Source organism: Micromesistius poutassou (genome assembly GCF_964030765.1).
Source record: "Micromesistius poutassou genome assembly, chromosome: 3".
NCBI classification, from domain to species: Eukaryota; Metazoa; Chordata; class Actinopteri; order Gadiformes; family Gadidae; genus Micromesistius; species Micromesistius poutassou.
Genome location: NC_140273.1, coordinates 21,693,008 through 21,713,177, shown reverse-complemented (window position 1 = coordinate 21,713,177; position 20,170 = coordinate 21,693,008). Strand labels below are relative to the sequence as shown.

Below are 20,170 nucleotides of genomic sequence, written 5' to 3'. Positions count from 1 at the left end.
CATCGAATTGAATTGAATCTGTCTCTCTGTCTCCGTCTCTCTCTTTCACTCACTCATTCACTCACTCACACACCATTCACACACACACTATGCATTCATATACACACACACACACACACACACACACACACAAACACTCTCTGTCTCTGTCTCTGTCGCTCTCTCTCTCTCTCTCTCTCTCTCTCTCTAACCTTGTAACCTTGAGCTTTGACTGGTTGAGGCAGAAGAACTGTGAGGCATAAATACAACAAAGTAACGTAATGATGACACGTTGTGTCGGCCTGTTGTTTCTGCTGCCTCCGGTCTATTGCCATTAACAACTCCTCATTTATTATTATTAGTTTCCACAATCACAACTCTGCCAAGGTCGAAGCATGTCTTAAACCATCGACGTTCAGATTCAAGCTCAGAGAAGCTCAACCGTACAGCGGCCAGCCGCTCTCTAGACGCGCTCTCTGGACACACGTCCACCACAGAGAGCGGTTCAACATGGACTCTTCACGGCTGCTTTGTGTCAGATGACGACCACCAATGAGAGACAGCGTTGGAAGATTAGCTTGTGTACAATATGGCCCTGTGTGTGCGAGCGTGTGTGTGTGCGTGCGTGTGTGTGTGCGTGCGAGCGTGTGTGTGTGTGTGCACGCGTGTGCATGTGCGTGTGTGTGCGTGCGTGCGTGCGTGTGTTTGTGTGTGACCTCGTCCATAGTCTTAGAGTAATAACAGAATACCTAACCTATACCCAACAGCATCATTTCCATTCCTTTGTGTTGTGAAAGCAGTGTGTGGACGCATCAGAGCAGATAATGAATATGGAACGTAATAATAACGATGTGTTTGTGTTTGCAGGTTTCTCCCTGACTGGGCAGGGACAGCTGCAGCGATGCCTTAAGCTTCTACCTTGTAAACAGGAGACTTACTGTCGTCTGGGCGATGTCTAGTGCTCTAAAGTGTTGCCTCATACATAAAGGCAGTAGGATCAGACAGCAGGTCGGACAAAGGGGAACTTGTTCACCTTCTCTGGTATGACATTTTTTCATTTGTAAAGTAAATGAAACAAACGACATCCCATAATAACCGAATCTATTGTGATGACGGGCTGTCCCGTCACCTCTATGTTCCCACAAGCATCCCTCCCCTCACATGTCACATCTGTAAAACAGTGACCTCTAGGGGTTAAATCGCAGTCCCATCTTTTTGTCTGAAGCCAGGATCCCAATTTGGAACATAAGTACCATTTTAGGGTGATGATTTTTTAGAAATAATCGATATCATCCCTTTCAACTATCAATGCAACACTGTAGACTATTTTAAATGGTTGTTGCTAGGGGGGACCGTCTCCCCCGTGGAGTCGCCTGCGTGTTGTCCCGTCCGATGTCCTGGGATGTGCAGACGAAGGATGAACACGGACGTGTTGAGTCCAAAACATGACGTTATGTTATAGATCCCAAAATACTAAAGAAGTCCTCATCCCTACCAGCCGTCCTCAGAGGACGACCGACTGTCTCCGGTGCCTCCATCGACTGGTCATGGACACATTCCGTCTGTCTCAACAGGGGGAAGATGTGAGACGTCCGTATAGGGACTCCGATGCACGACCATCAATTCATAATCCTGCGGCAAAGCATCGGTTCACCTGCGATACACACACCGACCTAGACCGTACAGAGACAGAGAGAGACAGAGGATCCCACTTACCGCCTCGGAGTTGGGATCAGCCTGAAGGATCTGGTGGAACTTCTTCAAACCTGACTGGGACTCAAGACTGGTCCTAAAACACGTCGGCTTGGGTGTATGTTAGAGAGAGAGAGAGAGAGAGAGAGAGAGAGAGAGAGAGAGAGAGAGAGAGAGAGAGAGAGAGAGAGAGAGAGAGAGAGAGAGAGAGAGAGAGATCTAATCGGCAGCCACACCCAGTCCACGTAAACCTTTTTCCTCCTCCAATTAATGGATATTGACAGCATATGACAAAACAAAAATACTTCTCATCGGTTGGCTCAATTTATAACATCAATTTTATTTTCTCCACTCGGTTTCAACTCTCTAGTGTCTTTCCTTATTCGAAAACAACAGTCACAGTCAGAAAAATGGACGGAAGGGGATCGTGGGACACGGACACAGTGTTCCCGTCGCAGGTTGAGCAGAGCCAGACAGACAGCAGGCTGTAGGCGTCGTGTCAAGGAGAACGGGGAGACCGGAGTGCTGCCGCCTGCCGTCCCTGCTCCTCGGGACAGACGCGCTGTCCGTGGTTCTGGACCCAGTCGACGCCACGCAACTTACTGCGTGCTGGGACACTTCAGTCGTGATGAATCGCTGAATTTGTCAGAGGGGATCAGCTGCACAAACGCACGCACGCGTGTGTTTGTGTGCACGGTGATATAACATATAGCAATACTAAATTGCAGTTTATTGTATCTACAAAGTCCTACCCGGCAGCAGTAACCCTCTTTAGGGTGACTGCTAAACAATGCTGATCCTATACCAAAGCGTATCAAACTACCTTCAAACCTAAAAGACGAGCTGAAGACATAAATAACAACCATATTAATAACATGGTCTAGTTGGCAGGCAGTGTGCATGAACTAGTTCAAAAGAACTAGTTCATTGAACAAGTTCATTTTTCTATGAACTTTGAACTGAACTTAACATATTTTTAACTAAAGAACTTGAACTTGAACTAGTTCAGATTTTGTGACATTCTGAATTGATGCTTAGGTCCAGATGACACAGTTTTTCTTTGGTTTGTAAAAATAACTTAATGAACTGAATATGAACTAGTTCAAAACTGAACTGGTGAACTTTGAACGTGAATTTATTCATTTTCTTTTGTATGAACTGAACTTTGAACTAGTTAGAGAACTAGTAGAACTTGCACAACACTGTTGGCAGGTCTCATAAAACAAAGTTTATGGAAATACCGTTTGTGCTTCATATTTTCTAGCATGATGAGTCTGAGCTTTATGTGAGTGAAATAATAACGCACATACCAGCCATAGAGAACTGGAACACAGGAAGAACATTAGGTTTAATGGTAAACATCTGCTGCACAGCATCCCATGACGTTCCTGACTAACAAAATGAACAACAGAAACGCACATTGCACAAAACACACTCCAGGTTTTCCAACACCTCCGTAAAAATGGATCCTTTAAAATTCCAAAAAACCCGCACGCACACGCACACACACACACACACACACACACACACACACACACACACACACACACACACACACACACACACACACACACAAACACACACACACACCTCAATTGAACATATTAAATAGTATTATTGAGACATTGACATTATTCGTTTACCATCTTCCAAGTCATCTTCCAATCACAGTGTAAAAGAAGACATTCACCTAATAGAAAATCACTTTGAGAAAATGTTGGCCTTTCCTTAGATAACAAACAGTTGGTAATATAGCAAAAAACGTACTTTTACTGAAACTAACGTGCGCAAATGCACTGACAAAGTTGTAAGCAGTCAGTACAAAATCCAGACCAGCGCTGAACGGAGAGCGCAGCGCTACAACAGTTGAGCACAGCTGGGCGGGCGTCGGAGGAGACGCGGCTGAACACAAAGTGGTCCAGCGCTGGCAGAACGCCCCCCCCCCCCCCGCGGGGCAGCCTAGCACCTCGCCGGTCTCCAGCTTGGATTGCAGCTCGTCTGTCCTTCTTTCTGTCTGTCCCGCCCCCCCCCCCCCCCGCGCCCCGCCCCCCCCGGGTCGGGGTCTCGTCTGAACATCTCTATGGAGTGTCCGGTCGCCGTGACCCGTTCAAAGCCCCTGTAGCAGCAGCAGAGTGTAGCCCCCCCCCCCGCCCCCCCCCCTCCATGCACCTGGCGGGGCTCAGGTCTGAGCCTCGGGCAGCGACAGGCCCCGCCCCCGCGGCGCCCCCACCATCAGGGCGCCGGGGGCGGAGCTCACCGAGCACGAGGGTCCGAGGGCCGGCGCTCCGTTGAGGTTGTGGCGAGGCGGCGGCGGCGGCGGCGGCGGCGGGGGGTGGTGGCGGCGGCGGCGGAGGTGGGGCAGCAGGGAGGCGGTCCAGGGCCGGGCGGAGGGCAGGGCCATGCCCATCAGGCAGCAGCTGGGGCACGCCACGCCCGGCGGGTCCTGGTCCGCGGGCGGGGCCCCCCCCGTGTAGCCGCTCGCCCCCCAGCCGGCCCCCAGCCCCCCCCCCCCCCCCCACCAGACCTGCCGTCCCGTCACGCTCGCCGCCGCCGCCGGGCCGTTGTTGTTGTCGGGGCGGGGCAGCGGGGGCAGGGAGGGCGGCCCGTTGGAGATGGGGCGGGGCCAGCCGTTGGCCCGCTGCGGGCAGTAGGAGGAGGAGGTGAGCAGAGGTCTGCTGGCCGTGGGGGCCCCCCCCCCCCTCAGCCTCGGGGGACTTGGTGCAGTCCATGGCCTCGCTGAGGCCCTCCTGCTCCTCCTCCTGCTCCTCCTGCTCCTCCTGCTCCTCCTGCTCCTCCTCCTCCTCCTCCAGGCACTCCAGGGACAGCGTCTCCAGATGCAGAGCAGCAGAGTCCTCCGTCGACGCGGCCCCCCCGTCCTCCTCCCCCCGCTGCCCCTCCCCCACCGGAGCCTCCCCAGAGGCGGCGGGGGGGGGGCCCGGCCGCGGGCCCGGCCTGGGGCGCCGCCCCCGGGGGGGGGGCCGCCGCCGCCGCGTCCGTCCCTTCCGTCCACACGTCCCGGTGGCTCCAGCGCGAGCCGGCCCCCGGCCCGCCCCCCAGGTCCGGGGTGGAGGGCAGGGACAGGCACCTCCTGGGGGGGCCGCCCCCCCTCCGGGGGCCCGCCCCGGGCTGGAGGGCGGGGCGGGGCGACAGCGGCGAGGGCCGGAGGGGCGGGGCGGGCAGGGAGAAGGTGAGGGAGATGACCGACATGCTGGGCGTGTCCAGCAGCTTGCAGCGGCCGCCGTTGAGGTCCCGCCGCGTGGAGAAGGGGTTGACCCGCGCCGGGGTCCCGGGAGCCGCCGCCGCCGCCGCCGCCGCCGCCGCCGCGGGGGGGGCGTGGCCGGGGGTCAGGGTCGCCGGGGGAGACGCGTCCGACTGGCTCCGGGCCAAGCGGTGGTGGTGGTGGTGGTGGTGCTGGCGGTCGGCCGGGTGACAGGATGAGCCGCGCCGGTCGGGGCTGGTCTCCACGGCAACGGGTTCTGAGGACAGAGACCAGGGGAGGAGCAAGGGGAGCGGATCACTATTGATGTCAAGCTGTGGGCCGACGTCAGTCTGACATGGGCACCGACGGGACTCTTCAGCAGCCCCCCCGGTCGGGCCCCCCCGGCCCCATGTGGGTGGGGGGGGTTGGTTCTCTGTCGTCATTTGGTGGGCCAGTGAGCGAGCGTTTCTCAAGGAGGCAAAAGAAGAAAACTAAACTAAAGGGTTCCCCGGTTCAAATGTTCTGGGCTGCGTTGTTCCCAGGGTCCTGGATACTGGCCCATCAGACCGGCGCGGCGGGGCCGTCAGGCGCAGTGTACCGTGTTACTGCTGGAGGCTCTGAGGGCCCCAAGTGGAGAAGGACAAATGCTCCTTCTCCTCGTTTTCCTTCCCGACAGCGAGCCAAAGCCACGCTCGGTCGGCTGTTCTATTCCGGGCCTCACTGACAGGGTGCATTATGGGCAGCGGGCCTCAGAGCCCTCATGGACAGTGTAAACTGATTTTATGGTATTTAGCCTACAGCTCAAAGCACACACAGCGCAAATTCAGGCACAACACAACACAATGCCAACACAACAACACAACACAAACAACGCCTAGAATCGTGTCGTTTAAACGGAGCAACGCACGGCCAGCTCTGAGGTGTTCCGCTTCATATTAGACGTTAACGTTTGTAATATTATACGTCTGTCCCTACACTGTTCTCATAGCATATTTTCAGGGATTACAAGTTAAGTTACATTACTTTGTTGTGTATGGAACAAAACTATTTTGTCTATTTTCTGCTTTTTGGTGTGCCTGTGTTATGCTTTGAGCTTTAAACAAAAGTATTTCAATTCACACGATGTATTCAACATATTTGAATTGGAAATCTCGAAGATCTCCAAAGATTTTCCATAAATGACATGCGGGGGTGAGTCCCCACCACTGACTCATGTCAGCCCTGGCATTCGTGTTATTATGAGTGTTACACGCTGGCTACGGGTGGAGAATGTTACACGCTGGCTACGGGTGGAGACTGTTACACGCTGGCTACGGGTGGAGAATGTTACACGCTGGCTACGGGTGGAGACTGTTACACGCTGGCTACGGGTGGAGAATGTTACACGCTGGCTACGGGTGGAGACTGTTACACGCTGGCTACGGGTGGAGACTTTCCCTCCACGCGGTCACACCACCAGGCGTAGTGAGTGGCGTGTTCCCCGCGGCCCGGCGGGGGGGTTCTGCCAGAGAGAGGGACGGTTCAGACGCCCTCTTCAGACCACTGGTCTGCGGTAGCAGCCAACTGGTCCTGCCATAGGTCCCCCCAGAGGGCGAAACGGATCTTTGTGAGATTTTCCACTTTAAGCAAACGTATTCGATTGTCTTTACCCAGAGTGACCGGATCACCGCTCTGCCCCTCTTCGTCCTGCATCTCCTCGAGCGTCAACACAAGGTCGGAGAACGCAGGCCGCTGGACCGCACTCATCTGAGGAACACAAGGAGAACGGACAACGTGAACTCAAGTGTGCGTGGGAGGTGCCATGTGAGTGCCTCTGGAGGCATGTGTAACGTGTGCATTGGACTGGCACTATGCCTACTGTATGATCTCATGATCAAAAACAAGACTCACAGAAAGGCAGCCGCCCTGACCAAGTCACACATCTCTAGTAAGACTCTCTCGTATGTACATGATTATTTGTTTGAAAGCTTGACACAGAGCGGAAATATGTTTGGCATGGAATCTGCTGTTCTTGTTGAATATTATTAAATTATTTCAAGCAAGAGAAATGGCGATGATACCATGCCATTGTACGGCCATAGCGTAGTGTGTGCATGTGTGTGGGAGGGATATTCTACTTACATTGCAGCAGGTTACAGCCAGCATTAGGAAAGCTGGTGGACAGTCTCCGATCAGGTTCTCAAACGACTCTACATCAAGTCCAAAGTCCTATGCAGGCACACCAAAAAGCAGAAAATAGACAAAATATTTTTTTCCATACACAACTTAACGTAACGTAACTTAACTTGTGGTCCCTGAAAATGCTATGAGAACAGTACTTAAAGCAAAGTTTATTTCCTAACTACAAAAGGGATCTTAATCTCACTCTAATCAATCTTAAGTATCTCTGAGGTAGTAGGGCCATACGACAGTGTGTTTAAAAGCATCAGCTTCTGAATGGGATGCATGTGTTCCCACTGGCTCCAGAAAGTTCATTGAGCAATCTGGCAGTGAGCTTTTGCGTGCTATTAGCTAAACAATAGGTCTCAGCAGTCGACAGAGCTTGTCTTTGTTGTCAATGGACAGTCCAGACACATCGGACAGTCTACACATTACACACTATATCCAACACAACACAATCAGGGACGGGGACTTGCTCTGAAAGACGCTCCTGCACACCGAAGCCACAGGGCGGGGGGATCCTACCTCAGTTCTGGGGAGGAAGTCCGGATCAGCTTCAATCCTGGCTATGATCTCACAGAGGATGATCCCGTATGCAAACACATCCACCTAGGGCAGCGACACGAGGAGGTCAGCAGTCACACCCTCGACCCACCCGCACGTCGTCACGCATCGGACCGTCGCTATGACGACCCCACTGTGCTCCACGGAGGACCCTCACAGGCTTACAGATCACATTCTAACGAACTCTAAAACTCTATTTCCGTATATATGGGATAATCCGGTTGACCCTTGACACCGCAGGTCAAACTCAGGGCGCGGGCAGTAGATTAACTGGTTGGAGACAGGTCGACCACCCCTGCCCTGCTCCATAAAAGCAGCAGATCCCGTACTTTGTGTCACGAGCGACACCCTTGTTTGTCCTGTGGGGACGCCTCTGGGAAAGAAATCGATGCTGTTGTGCAACTTTCTCGACTCTGCGTTCGTCGTACCTTCTCGTCGTAGAACTCTCCACGGAGGACTTCTGGGGCCATCCAGTAGGGGGAGCCCACGATGGCCAGAGGCTGCTTCTTCACTCCGTCGCTAGGATTCAAAATGGTGCAATTGTAACTTTGAGAATTTCCATGTGTGACCAAAACCGATTCTGCCTGATTAGTGGGTTTTGTCATCGTTTGGGTGTGAAAACATTTAGGTCATAGCAGTAAGATTCACTCACGTGGTCTATTCATATTCCCTCAATAAAGTTAGCCTGCCAACAAAACCTAGTGCATACATTATTTAAACCACCTTATAGTGCACATCCTTAATAGTGCACCATGCCAAATTTGAAGATCATTACTGTAAAAACCTATTGTAAGACCATAAGACCAAAACCATTTGTAAGAGTAAAACATTCTATAAATAGTCATTGTGGATCACTGTGAGTCATTGTGGATGTATACAAAGGAGACACAGACGTCCATGAAGCCCCCACCTCTGACGAACCTGTGCAGACATCGAGTCCTCCTCAACTGTGAGTCAGTGCAGCTACACCAGAACCCTTCTCACAGAGCAGCGGCGAAGGACAACACAGTGCTGATCACTTACTGTGGGTCTGCTCTTTATATGGACCAGGTGACTGAACCTAGTCCAGGTGTCACACGTAGACTATGGACCAGGTGACTGAACCTAGTCCAGGTGTCACACGTAGACTATGGACCAGGTGACTGAACCTAGTCCAGGTGTCACACGTAGACTATGGACCAGGTGACTGAACCTAGTCCAGGTGTCACACGTAGACTATGGACCAGGTGACTGAACCTAGTCCAGGTGTCACACGTAGACTATGGACCAGGTGACTGAACCTAGTCCAGGTGTCACACGTAGACTATGGACCAGGTGACTGAACCTAGTCCAGGTGTCACACGTAGACCATGGACCAGGTGACTGAACCTAGTCCAGGTGTCACACGTAGACTATGGACCAGGTGACTGAACCTAGTCCAGGTGTCACAGGTAGACTATGGACCAGGTGACCTGGTACCTAGTCCAGGTGTCACACGTAGACTATGGACCAGGTGACCTGGTACCTAGTCCAGGTGTCACACGTAGACTATGGACCAGGTGACCTGGTACCTAGTCCAGGTGTCACACGTAGACCATGGACCAGGTGACCTGGTACCTAGTCCAGGTGTCACACGTAGACTATGGACCAGGTGACCTGGTACCTAGTCCAGGTGTCACAGGTAGACTATGGACCAGGTGACCTGGTACCTAGTCCAGGTGTCACACGTAGACCATGGACCAGGTGACCTGGTACCTAGTCCAGGTGTCACAGGTAGACTATAGACCAGGTGACCTGGTACCTAGTCCAGGTGTCACAGGTAGACCATGGACCAGGTGACCTGGTACCTAGTCCAGGTGTCACAGGTAGACTATAGACCAGGTGACCTGGTACCTAGTCCAGGTGTCACACGTAGACCATGGACCAGGTGACCTGGTTCCTACGAGCAGCAGACCTGTAACCAGGGCTAGGAGCCACACTGGGTTCTGAGCTATGGGTTCCTGCCATAAGAAGAGCGTGTGGTGGTGTTGTGGACACGGGGCCTGGTCCTCGGTACAGACCTGTAGTCAGGGATCTTCTCTGCCAGGCCGAAGTCCCCCACCACGGCGGTGAAGAGCCCGCCGTCGCAGCGCACCAAACAGTTCTACCGGGAGAGACCGGAGCCACGCGGGAGGGGAGGAAAGGCCCAGACATTTAGAGCAGCGTGAGGTCAACACACAGTAAGGAATCCTTACGTCACCACTCACCACGTGGAGCTTCTGAAGGACAAACACATACTAGAATATTCTGCATTATAAAACGGGTGGCTTAAATCAAGCGGTCTGATTGGTTCCCAACTGTTGTATATTGAGCATATACACACAGCTATGACGCCCGTTCAGTTTACGGTGTTCAGTATCACTCCGCGCCTAACTTGAACTGTTGTTTATATATAAAAGCAATAGCATAGTTCACTGAAGCCTAAAAACATGTTGATTGCTGGAGAGGGTGGGAATGTTGTACAGCAATAGGCACACGGTGAGTGAACTCGATAGAAGGCTAAACCGAGCTACCGTCTCTAGCCTAGCCTTCTCTCTGAAGGACGCTACAGTGTGTTGCATAGCAACCGCCGTACACTTTGCAGGCAGCCAGGAGGTACTACTTTTTTGTATTTGTTAAAAAAAATGCTTTTCCGACTTTCTCGCTTTTTCAAAATTGAGTCGCCGTCCCTCCGCTGAGCGTCGGGACGGACAACGCCCCTTAACTGTGGTATAATGAGCGTATACCACAGCCTGTCGTGATCTATTGCTTAATTGTACATTGTGGAATATTCAATATTGTACATTATGGAATATTATATATAGTAGAATATTCTATGTTTTACATTATGGAACATTCTATATTGTACATTGTCTAACTTTCTATATTGTACATTATGGAACATTCTACATTGTACATTGTGGAATATTCTATGTTGTACATCCTGGAATGCAGGAGGCGTCTCTGTAGACCCACTCAGGGCTCCTTTAGTACTCGTAGTAAGTACCAAGTGTCTCTCTCTAAGTATATGTTCTCCTCGACACATACCATTAACAGTATCTTTCTTACTATTTTAAATGTACAACTGGTGATAGTCTGGATCTAAAGTAGCTTTCTAGCTTCTCAAGTGGTCAGTTCATACATGTCGGCAGAGATTAACATGAAAGCTCAAAGCTCAGTCAAGTTAAATAATGACTGAATTCCATGATTCCAATGTCGGATTTGATACATTGCACAGTGATGTCAGTGTTCTGCGTGTGTGGATAAGGATATGCACACTGCTTGGCTTCTTTCCAGTCCCAGAGTGATGCTCTACCTTGGAGGTGAGATCTCTGTGGAATATGCCCATGCTATGCAGGTACTGGAGGCCCCTGGAGATGTCCAGGGAGAGACCCCTCCTCACACACCAGGACAGGTACACATCGCTGTCCAGCAGCTGCTCCAGACTTCCCCCATTGATATACTGAAAGAAAGAGGCATTCACATATATGAATATTAAAATATTACACACACACACACACACACACACACACACACACACACACAATTTAACACACGTAACTTGGACCGTAGCAGAGAGGTAGACAAATCAAATCATGATCAAATGTGTGCAAACACAAATTAAGATTCATATATCGATTTGAAAACATAAGCATTGAGAACCATAAATCCCCCTCCATAACCCTTCCTCACATAATAAACAGACACAGTGAATACGATGAGAGCTTTCATCTTCTAGAACTATTCATACACTGACTACCTTACACTAGAAATCTATACCTTTGATGCCAGTCAAATATCCGCTTCCACGTCACGCACACACAGACAATAGAGCAGCACAGAGGCAGACAGTCAGACGCCCGCAACGCACATCAATCATTCATTGCCATTTGTAGGAGGCTATCCTGAATTGCTCCAGTCAGCGGTCTGACATATCTGTTGCTGTTCCCATGGTTACCACCGTATCTCAGATAAGAGGCGTCTGTGGAATACCACAGGGACTTGTGGGGGGGGGGGCGGGGGGTCGGGGGGGTGGGGGGGGTGGGGGTGGGGGGGGAGATGGAGGAGCTGGAGAGGAGCGAGATGGAGAGGACGAGGTCCCTGTGCTGTGTGGGAGGAGTGGGAGGGGGCCAGACGGCCTGACATTCACCTCCGTCAGCGCGTGCAGCTGGCCCTCATGGACACACACCCCGATAAACCTGCACACACACATACGGAGAGAATAAAGAACAAGTAATGGGCATAGTAAACGTTTTTCATTTTGAACAAATTAATAAAATATATATATATATATATGCCTAGATCGGTTTTTGATTCTATGTCATTTCTTGCTGCTATTGCTGTGTTGACCATTTTACCCTGTGGTGTGCAAAACGGTATTATTGTTACACACGGCTCAACAACATATCATATTTTCTTCCCAGTGGTGCATTGATTTTACTGGCCCTTTTTTTGACATTTTTACGACATTAAGTATCTCTTAATGTCTGAGAATACCAGGAAATGGATTATAACTTATTTTGCATGCATTGTAACAAATGCAAAGTAAGATGCATAACACTTCCTTTGAATAACCTCCCTCTGAACTCTGTGGTGGCAGCCAGTGTGTTTACATGACACTCAAGAAAATCTAATTATTGGGTTTGTCTAACTATGATTGGATTATTAAGATGCATGTATACACCTTAGTCAAACTAAAATCTAAATCTAATTGGGTTTCTCATAGTCGGATTAAGACCCTAGATTATTCGATTGATAGTTGCATTAAGCATGCATGTTTACGGTCAATCTAATTGGAATTGGATTTTGCGTTCTGCACATGCTCAAGATCTTTTCCGTGGGGTCGTGAGCCGGAAGTAGAAGGAGACGGTAGTCGCGTTGTTGTCGCTGTCGGAAACGAGAAACGGTGATTTATTTTAAAAGGTGGCGCAGAAGAAGGAGGAAGCCGGTGTCGTGCCAATGTAGTCACCCCCTATAAGAAGTGTATCATCATCAACATGCATTCAGTACACACTACGCTTTGATTTCACCCAAGGCTGAAAGTACATGTTTTTCTTAGGGCCGGGCAAGTTAACGCGGTCAATTACACGTTGACGCAGTCTTATTTTAATGCGATTAATACAAATTGAAGCATTAACACACATTCTCTTTTTTTTTCTTTTGTTTTCACTTTGATTTTGAAAGGTTTTGCCCACAGAATGAACATTCATATCAGAAATCATTTTTGTTTTTAGTTCCACTTACTTTACATTCAGTTACACGCAGTAAGTGATTGCTTGCTACAATTGCAGTAAGTGACAGACTGTTTACTGTTTTACCTCCACTTGTAACTGTTGGTTTGTACTAGTTAACCTGTTTACAGTTCCCAAATCCCCCTCCTGTGGTGTTCTGTAAGTTTCATATTCAACCCACACTGAGTGAGTCAATAAAACTCCCTCAAGATCACTTGGTCTAGTTTTTGCTTATTGAGTGAATTTGGTATGAATGATAATGTGTCAATCCATTTCATAATCTCATTTAACTTCAATTGGAGTGGATTTAAAATATAATTTTACAAGTGCGATTAATCGCGAGTTAACTCCACCAATACCAATACTATGCGATTAAAACTTTTAATCGTTGCCCAGCCCTAGTTTTTCTAAATGTTGGTCATCAACGAGGTTGTAAAGTAGTAACTTTGGGCACATCTGTCAAAATAAATGTTTTTTTCTTCCGACGTGTTTACAATCTTTATTCATTAATTGCGCCGCGGCCGAACTGACGGGGATATTCTCTGATATTATGAATCTTAAAGACTGCGTTGGGTTCTCCGACTCTGTTACTTCCACAACAAGTAAAGACTCGTAGTGTGGGTTATCTCGGCCATGGTGGAGAAGGAATTGGGGGAAAGGAACTTTGGCTTTGACTCTCTGAAGTCCAGATTGAACCGCGGCATGGAGGAGAAAGGGATTGTTGTGTTGAAAGTGAACTGACAGCTGTCTACTGAACACATCTTTCTCGAATGCCGCCTGAGTTTGTTGTTGCTGGTGACGTAAAGAGGTCAGCCGTTGGCTCTATTACCACTAGTTGAAATGGGCACAGCGCCACCTATCGTACCGGGATATGACACACTTCGACCAATGACTCGATTTTCTCCCTGCCATGTATACTCTGACAATTACAGTTGTCCAATTGAGGAGCATAGTCAAACTATGGCTTTAATCGGATTAAGCTGTGCATGTAAACGTAGTGTGAGCTGCTCTGAGGTGTGAACAACACCTACCTGAGGATGTTCGGGTGACCGAGTCGGTTCATGAGTTGAACCTCCCGCAGCATGTTAGCTTTGTTGCTAGCAAGCGTGTTCATCTTCAGGGCCATCACCTGGCCGGTGTTCCTGTGCTGCACCTGAATCAGATGAAGAGAAGAAGGCGTTATTAGGACCCAGAGAAGCAAGCAGACCTGGGAAATGACTTACATCACTGTTCCCCAAACCTTTCTCTGGGCGACCAAATTAACAATAGGCATGGAGGGAAGAGACAAAATCCACGTAAATGAGTGGCCCTCACCCTTTCCCCATCTCGCTACACTAGGCCCACTGTGTTGCAGACCTACTGAATTGATATACTAGGAATTTCTTTGATAACACACCAATTTATATTTAGCGTATATTTGTACTTTGTTTACTAGCAAAGCCTTTAATATTGAATCAAACAAATTTTTAAAAAGATGGCTACAGCCAGGACAGCTCCTCAGCGAGCCAGCCGGGTGTGGGATGAACGGGAATCCCGCGTGCCTATTGGTGGAAACGGCAACACCATCGTGTGGACTAAAGAGCTACTGCAAATGAACCATCCTTTGAGAGACACTGACTGAGATCAACAGTGTTCTGATCCGCGTGTGAAAATAATGTACAAAACAATGGCCAAATGTTGCAAATACTTTTTAAATGATCCTCTGCAGTGTGCAAAACAGTGCCACATAAAGATGTGGGAGGGAGTGTAACCCCTACACATTAGTTTATGACGCCTTTCCTTCCTGTTTGCCAGTGCAGAAACGGCCCACGCTGAATCCCCATCTCTGTTGCAGTGGAGCTGCTTGCCTTTCCTCCTCACCGGCTCCATGAAGAAGGCTCTGTGAGTCCCTAATGTGCTCTGGGCATCCCGTCTTCTGGTAGAGAAAATACTGAAATTTGTGTTCATTAAAATTAACTTTTTCAATATGTTCTTACCATTTGTGCATTGGGGTAGACAGCTGAAAACACAAATTAAAACCCATACTTTAAGTGGACTTTGGTGACAGGGACCTTGAAAGGGTCGTAACATAATTGGAAGTAATAAATCACGATGAAATCTAAATAATGAAGGAATTAATTAGACTGAAATTAGGTTTGGGTAACTTAAGTTCTATTATCTTTTTAAGTTGCACACACCAACTGTATCGCACTGTAGCAAATGTTAGTTGCTAAGGCATTTAACAGAGAACACTAACAGTTGACAGAAACTTTTTTATTCTCAGTCGAGTAAAATTGTAATGATATTCTCTCTCCCAGTTTGATGTTTCTCAGTGCAGTGGGAGGTGCACAGACACTAGAAGGACAACTTTGGCAAACCAGCACCTGATTAGCGATCAGGTTGTATACATGTGCATGTGTGTGTGTTTGTCTGTGTTTGTTGGGAGTCATTGACTGGAAATAAGTAAATGCAGAGTTTAGATTGTCTAGTGTGTGTGTGTGTGTGTGTGTGTGTGTGTGTGTGTGTGTGTGTGTGTGTGTGTGTGTGTGTGTGTGTGTGTATTAATAGCATAGCAGCACTAATAGGCTTACTGGATTTCCCATCAGCCTGACTGATCCACACAAATCCATTGGAACATTACACCAGGGCAGACGAGACTGGCACCAGAGAAAATCGATAGAGTAGCCTGCACACACACACACACACACACACACACACACACACACACACACACACACACACACACACACACACACACACACACACACACACACACACACACACACACACACACACACACACACACCCCTATTTGTAGCAGTGTGGACCATCTGAACATCTGAATTTACGACTTATAAACCCAACACTGGCAGAACTACATGGGCCAACTTGGTATTCAACCTTCTACTGCTGTATATGCTTTTTTAAACCCACTGTTCAGTCATTTAAAATGCGTCAAATTAAAATTTGTTACCATAAAGTTGAATTTTGATACAGAAAAACTTAAATCTAGAAATATATCCAAGGGTAAAGATTACCGCCCTATTGGACCGGACTGGCCTGTAAACCATTAAGGTGAACGGAAGCCACGTTTTTTCTGGATAAAAAGCACTTAAACGTCAACATGTATCAACCAATTTCATATGAAAATATATTTTTAATTAATATTTTTATTATTTATATATGTTTAATAAATCACACTGTACATAGGTCTATAGCTCTATGGTAGTAGGTCTATGTACACAGGTCTATAGCTCTATGATAGTAGGTCTATGTACATAGGTCTATAACTCTATGATAGTAGGTCTATGTACACAGGTCTATAGGTCTATGGTAGTAGGTCTATGTACATAGGTCTATAGCTCTATGATAGTAGGTCTATGTACACAGGTCTATAGGTCTATGGTAGTAGGTCTATGTACATAGGTCTATAGGTCTATGATAGTAGGTCTATGTACACAGGTCTATAGGTCTATGATAGTAGGTCTATGTACACAGGTCTATAGCTCTATGGTAGTAGGTCTATGTACACAGGTCTATAGGTCTATGATAGTAAGTCTATGTACACAGGTCTATAGGTCTATGAACACAAGTCTATAGCTCTATGATAGTAGGTCTATGTACATAGGTCTATAGCTCTATGATAGTAGGTCTATGTACATAGCTCTATGGTAGTAGATCTATGGGTCTATGTACATAGGTCTATGGTAATAGGTCTATGAACATAGGACCATGGTAGTAGGTCTATGTACATAGGTCTATAGGTCTATGGTAGTAGATATATGGGTCTATGTACATCGGTCTATGGTATTAGGTCTATAGGTATATGGTAGTAGGTCTATGGTAGTAGGTATATGGGTCTATGTACATCGGTCTATGGTATTAGGTCTATAGGTATATGGTAGTAGGTATATGTACATAGGTCTATAGGTCTATGTATATAGCTCTATGTACATAGGTCTATGGTAGTAGGTCTATGTACACAGGTCTATGGGTCTATGGTAGTAGGTCTATGTACACAGGTCTATGGTAGTAGGTCTATGGTAGTAGGTCTATGGTAGTAGGTCTATGTACACAGGTCTATGGTAGTAGGTCTATGGTAGTAGGTCTATGTACACAGGTCTATGGTAGTAGGTCTATGTACACAGGTCTATGGTAGTAGGTCTATGGTAGTAGGTCTATGTACACAGGTCTATGGTAGTAGGTCTATGGTAGTAGGCCCAGCGGTGGAGGATGAGTTGGGGGGTATTCAGGTAAATAGATCTCTTCATTGTAGGACCAACACAGGTTCCCTCTCAACACTAGTTGTGGGTCTGCTCTTATGTACCCTGCTACTGTGGAAGCAGACTGAGCTGAGTGATGTCTCCCACATGGACCATAGACCATGTGCCCTGGCCAGGAATTACAGGTAGCTGAACCGGAACCAGTGTAATGAGCAACACCTATCTATCCACAATGACACCTCTGGGAAAAGGGTCTCTGGACTGAGGAGACGGGTGAATGCCTTGATCAAGGAGCACATGGTATTTGAGGAAGAATTGTTATGAATACTCTTATGAAATGTTATGATATCTTGCTCTATTTTACACATTACAAAGAATTTGGATGGTGTCCGAACCACAAAAATATGTTTCTATATAGTTTGCCTTGTATTAAAAGAGTTGGAATTTTAAGAACACAATGACCAATGGTCATTAACTCTCCTGAACAGAGCTAGATAACACTCATTGTTGTGTAATTTCACTTCTTGAGGAACCAGGGCGGATTCCTCAAGAAGTTAATCACAGAAGCATAACCAGAGAGCAAACGCCTAAAGGTTTGGCTGTTTGCTGAGCCTCCTACGCAATGAGTAAGCAGTGGAGAGCAGGGCTACACGTTGGCTCAAGGTGAAGCACACAACGTGTGGTCTATCAATAGAGACCCAGTACAGAATACAGTGCACACTGTTCTTGCGAGCCTCAAAGTTCCCTGAGGAACTTTGAGGAAATGATCGAAAACACAGACAACTGTATAGTTTCCCTCATTTCCCTGATTCCTTATCATCCCATAAAACGTAGGCATGTGTTTGCAAAGGTCATAAATACAGAACGCTGGCACGGAGGTTTATCAATTCAACAGATGACTCACACTGAACAAAGACACCAGCACCTGATAACAACTCCTTTCCTCTGGTCAATAACTTCAAAGAGTCGATGTTGAGTTATAATGTTATGGCGGCCTTTGGTATTCTTAGTTGAGGAAATCAGAGGGTTATTGTTGAATAAATCATAATTCCAAGGTTTTAGGGATGTTCTGATACCATTTTTTTCTCTTGGATACCGATTCTGATCCTGAACTTCAGTGTCGGCCGATACAGAGTATGTATCAATACAGCATCAAGCATTGTAACTACTCATAGCACTTCCTACGATGACAGCAATGTATAGTCGGTTAACTAACTGTCTAAAATACATATTTTCATAATATAATAATCTATAACTAAAATAATACATTTGTATTTTTGTAGTTAAGCGTCCATGCATCCATGTTTTTCCGACTTGGTAGCTCGAACGCGCGCAGGTCAGAGATGACGCGTTTCACATTCGACTCTCCGACCGTTAGCGAACGCAGCGTAACACGTGTTCGTGTCTTCTTTGCCTGTGTAGTAAATGAGCTAGTCATGTGATGGTATCGGAACAGCGCATTAACTTGCGTACTTGCCGATACCCGATACTGCATTTTAGGCAGTACCGGAGGAATTTCCGATACTTGGTATCGGGTATCGGAAAAACTCTTCTTTTAGGAGCCCACAGCGGTCACATCTTACGCCTCCTCCAGAACCCTCGGGCCGACACAAACCAATCAGAGGGCTGACAGGCCTACCTTAAAGACCTCGGAGAAGAAGCCCGCCCCGATCTTCTCGCAGAAGAAGTCGTCGATCCGGGCCAGGCTGGAGACGGCGCTGCGCAGGGCCCGGTAGGAGGAGGGGCGGATCCGGTTGGGCGCCTGGTGGCAGTGGGCCGCGGGCCCCTCCGGGCCCCCGTCCCCGGGGTCCGGGCCGCGGGCACAGCGGTCCTCGTCGCCTCCGTCGTGGTCCATCGCAGCGTCTGTGTCTTATGTGCCCTTCTCCGCTAGACCTGCACCGTGGAGGTTCTCCACTAGCAGACCCTATGAGTCGGAGCTAACCGTGATGAGAATTGTGCAATGATTGGTTGGTTTTGCCGACATAAGAAGACCCTATAGACCAGCGACCGGTAGACCGGCAGCCAGGTGGACCAGCGACCCGGTAGACCAGCGACCTGGCGGACCAGCGACCTGGTGGACCAGTGACCCGGTGGACCAGTGATCCAGTAGACCAGTGACCGGTAGATCAGTGATCCGGTGGACCAGTGACCCGGCAGACCAGCGACCGGTGGACCAGCAGCCAGGTGGACCAGCGACCGGTGGACCAGCAGCCAGGCGGACCAGCACCAAGCGTATCTGTGGACCAGCAACCTGGCGGACCAGCGACCCGCTGGACCAGCAACCGGTTGACCAGCGACCCTGTGGACCAGCAACCGGTTGACCAGCGACCCAGTGCACCAGCGACCCTGTGGACCAGCAACCGGTTGACCAGCAACCCTGTGGACCAGCAACCGGTTGACCAGCGACCCAGTGCACCAGCGACCCTGTGGACCAGCAGCCAGGTGGACCAGCGACCCGGTGGACCAGCGAGGTCAGAACTGCCCGAGCGCGCCGCTGACGGCCCGCCCCGTCCTGGCGGGATGCGTCATGGTGTTTCGGTGTTTCGGTCCCTTTGGTCGCTGCTGTCACGAAGGGCTCAGGTACCCCTTCACTTTATCGTAGTTTCCCGTCCTGAATATTCAGGAGAGAAAGCAGAAACAGCGCCTTAAATACAGCTGGCAATCTAATTCCGCTGTAAATAGGCATGGTCTGGACCGTGTTGTTCTCAACATGCGCTGGGCATGAACTTTAAGGACATGCCCAGCGACCACTTTGCAAATCACTTCCATCTCATTATCCAGCCTACTTTACAGACTTGCATAAAAAGTGATACTTTTCAATGAATTCCCCGTGATAACGGTGGTAGAGTTCTTTGTGATGTTGGTCCTGCAGCAGTAGCTATGAGCGGTGCAGCGGAGCCATAAGCCATCACCTCCATGTCAGAAATAGGTCGCCGCTGGGGCTGGAAGCTGCGAGGCTTAACCGACAGAAGTCCGATGTGAGGCCGTTTACACTTCACTGTCCAACACCGGTGCGTTGGGCAGGTTTGCCTCCAACATAGTAGCCTACATCGATTGTGGTATTCAATGTAAGAAAATCCCGACCAGCATGAAGCTGGGATGACAGCTATAGTGGGGGGATCGGCGTCTTACCTCTTTGGGTTAAA

General features: G+C 48.8%; 1 pseudogene across 1 annotated transcript; it reads right to left on the bottom strand.

The window, feature by feature from the left end:
- Positions 1-1,483: 1,483 nt before the first annotated feature.
- LOC311340432 (dual specificity testis-specific protein kinase 2-like) lies at positions 1,484-18,879 on the bottom strand (annotated as a pseudogene). Its single transcript has 11 exons — positions 18,664-18,879; positions 13,854-13,975; positions 11,742-11,790; positions 10,908-11,054; positions 9,634-9,716; positions 8,023-8,113; positions 7,556-7,639; positions 6,992-7,078; positions 6,520-6,616; positions 3,841-5,147; positions 1,484-1,541 (listed from the first exon to the last, which is right to left on the bottom strand). The product of its transcript is annotated as a dual specificity testis-specific protein kinase 2-like (transcript).
- Between the last annotated feature and the right edge of the window lie 1,291 nt (positions 18,880-20,170).